Source organism: Orcinus orca, chromosome 6, assembly GCF_937001465.1.
Source record: "Orcinus orca chromosome 6, mOrcOrc1.1, whole genome shotgun sequence".
NCBI classification, from domain to species: Eukaryota; Metazoa; Chordata; class Mammalia; order Artiodactyla; family Delphinidae; genus Orcinus; species Orcinus orca.
In genome coordinates this window covers 32,566,264-32,570,005 of record NC_064564.1, presented here as the reverse complement: position 1 = coordinate 32,570,005, position 3,742 = coordinate 32,566,264, and positions in this window count along the sequence as shown.

Here is a 3,742-nt window from a genome sequence, read left to right as displayed (position 1 = left end):
TTTGCATCTATGTTCATCAGTGATATTGTCCTGTACTTTTCTTTCTTTGTGACATCCTTGTCTGGTTTTGGTATCAAGGTGATGGTGGCCTTGTAGAATGAGTTTGGCAGTGTTCCTCACTCTGCTTTATTTTGGAAGAGGTTGAGAAAGAGAGGTGTTAGCTCTTCTCTAAATGTTTGATAGAATTCACCTGGGTAGTCATCTGGTCCTGGGCTTTTGTTTGTTGGAAGATTTTTAATCACAGTTTCAATTTCAGTGCTTGTGATTGGTCTGTTCATATTTTCTATTTCTTCCTGATTCAGTCTTGGCAGGTTGTGCATTTCTAAGAATTTGTCCATTTCTTCCAGGCAGTCCACTTTATTGGCATAGAGTTGCCTGTAGTAATCTCTCATGATCTTTTGTATTTCTGCAGTGTCAGTTGTTACTTCTTCTTTTTCATTTCTAATTCTATTGATTTGAGTCTTCTCCCTTTGTTTCTTGATGAGTCTGGCTAATGGTTTATCAATTTTGTTTATCTTCTCAAAGAAACAACTTTTAGTTTTATTGATCTTTGCTATCATTTCCTTTTCATTTATTTCTGATCTGATTTTTATGATTTCTTTCCTTCTGCTAACTTTGGGGGTTTTTTGTTCTTCTTTCTCTAATTGCTTTAGGTGCAAGCTTCGGTTGTTTATTTGAGATGTTTCCTGTTTCTTAAGGTAGGATTGTATAGCTAAAAACTTCCCCCTTAGAACTGCTTTTGCTGCATCCCATAGGTTTTGGGTTGTCGTGTCTCCATTGTCATTTGTTTCTAGGTATTTTTTGATTTCCTCTTTGATTTTTTCAATGATCACTTCGTTATTAAGCAGTGTATTGTTTAGCCTCCATGTGTTTGCATTTTTTACAGATCTTTTCCTGTAATTGATATCTAGTATCATAGTGTTGTGGTCGGAAAAGATACTTGATACAATTTCAATTTCCTTAAATTTACCAAGGCTTGATTTGTGACCCACGACGTGATCCATCCTGAAGAATGTTCCATGAGCACTTGAGAAAAATGTGTATTCTGTTGTTTTTGGATGGAATGTCCTATAAATATCAATTAAGTCCATCTTGTTTAATTTATTATTTAAAGCTTGTGTTTCCTTATTTATTTTCATTTTGGATGATCTGTCCATTGGTGAAAGGTGGGTGTTATAGTCCCCTACTATGAATGTGTTACTGTCGATTTCTCCTTTTATAGCTGTTAGTATTTGCCTTATATATTGAGGTGCTATGTTGGGTGCATAAATATTTACAATTGTTATATCTTCTTCTTGGATAGATCCCTTGATCATTATGTCATGTCCTTCTTTGTCTCTTCTAATAGTCTTTATTTTAACGTCTATTTTGTCTGATATGAGAATTCCTACTCCAGTTTTCTTTTGGTTTCCATTTGCATGGAATATCTTTTTCCATCCCCTTACTTTCAGTCTGTATGTGTCTCTAGGTCTGAAGTGGGTCTCTTGTATACAGCATATATATGGGTCTTGTTTTTATATCCATTCAGCCAATCTGTGTCTTTTCGTGAGAGCATTTATTCCATTTACATTTAAGATAATTATCGATATGTATGTTCCTATTCCCATTTTCTTAAATGTTTTGGGTTCGTTATTGTAGGTCTTTTCCTTCTCCTGTGTTTGTAGCCTAGAGAAGTTCCTTTAGCATTTGTTGTAAAGTTGGTTTGGTGGTGCTGAACTGTCTCAGCTTTTGCTTGTCTGTAAAGGTTTTAACTTCTCCATCAAATCTGAATGAGATCCTTGCTGGATAGAGTAATCTTGGTTGCAGGTTTTTTTCCTTCATCACTTTAAATGTGTCCTGCCAGTCCCTTCTGGGTTGCAGAGTTTCTGCTGAGAGATCAGCTGTTAACCTTATGGGGATTCCCTTGTGTGTTATTTGTTATTTTCCCTTGCTACTTTTAATATGTTTTCTTTGTATTTAATTTTTGACAGTTTGATTAATATGTGTCTTGGCGTGTTTCTCCTTGGATTTATCCTGTATGGGACTCTCTGTGCTGCCTGGACTTGATTAACTATTTCTTTTCCCATATTAGGGAAGTTTTCAACTGTAATCTCTTCAAATATTTTCTCAGTCCCTTTCTTTTGCTCTTCTTCTTCTGGAACCCCTATAATTCGAATGTTGGTGCATTTAATGTTATCCCAGAGGTCTCTGAGACTGTCCTCAGTTCTTTTCATTCTTTTTTCTTTATTCTGCTCTGCAGTAGTTATTTCCACTATTTTATCTTCCAGGTCACTTATCCGTTCTTCTGCCTCAGTTATTCTGCTATTGATCCCATCTACCGTTTTTTTTTTGTTTGTTTTTTTGTTTTTTTGCGGTACGCAGGCCTCTCACTTCTGTGGCCTCTCCCGTTGTGGAGCACAGGTTCTGGATACACAGGCTCAGTGGCCATGACTCATGGACCCAGCCACTCCGCAGCATGTGGGGTCTTCCCAGACCGGGGCATGAACCTGTGTCCCCTGCATCGGCAGGCGGCCTCTCAACCAGTGCACCACCAGGGAAGCCCTAGAGTATTTTTAATTTCTTTATTGTGTTCTTCATCGTTGTTTGTTTCATCTTTATTTCTTCTAGGTCCTTGTTAAATGTTTCTTGCATTTTGTCTATTCTATTTCCAAGATTTTGGATCATCTTTCCTGTCATTATTCTTAATTCTTTTTCAAGTAGACTGCCTATTTCCTCTTCATTTGTTAGGTCTGGTGGGTTTTTATCTTGCTCCTTCATCTGCTCTGTGTTTTTGTCTTCTCATTTTGCTTATCTCACTGTGTTTGGGGTCTCCTTTTTGCAGGCTGCAGGTTCTTAGTTCCTGTTGTTTTTGGTGTCTGTCCCCAGTGGCTAAGGTTGGTTCAGTGGGTTGTGTAGGCTTCCTGGTGGAGGGGATTAGTGCCTGTGTTCTGGTGGATGAGGCTGGATCTTGTCTTTCTGGTGGGCAGGTCCACGTCTGGTGGTGTGTTTTGGGGTGTCTGTGAACTTATTATGATTTTAGGCAGCCTCTCTGCTAATGGGTGGGGTTGTGTTCCTGTCTTGCTCGTTGTTTGGCATAGAGTGTCCGGCACTGTAGCTTGCTGGTCGTTGATTGAAGCTGCGTGCTGGTGTTGAGATGGAGATCTCTGGGAGATTTTCGCTGTTTGATATTATGAGGAGCTGGGAGGTTTCTTGTTGACCAGTGTCCTGAAGTTGGCTCTCCCACCTCAGAGGCACAACACTGACTCCTGGCTGCAGCACCAAGAGCCTTTCATCCACATGGTCCCGTGGCTGTAGTTAAGAGGCCTCAGTTCCTTGCCAAATGGATCTCTCCTTAGGGCTGCTTGAGTGTCCTCATGACATGGCAGCTGGCTTATCCCAGGATGAGTGATCCGGCCTGCTGTCCCCATGACTGTTGCGGCTTCAGCCGCCAGGGCCCCTCCAGAGCCGGTAGCCTCAGTGAGACCGCCCTCCCCTTGGGCTCTGGGGCAGTTCCTTGACGACGGAGGGAAGAGACCCCAAGCTGGGCATTCCAGCTCTGCAGAACAAGATCTTTTCTGCTAGTCTTCAGGCCATCTTATGAATAGTTGCTCTACAAATAGTTGTAATTCTGGTGTTCCCATGGGAGAACATAAACTGAGGGTCTTTCTATTCTGCCATCTTGGCCATTCCACAAATTTTAAATTTTACATCAAATTTTAATATACACTTTATCAAATTTTAAATGTGTCACTTATTGTATGTC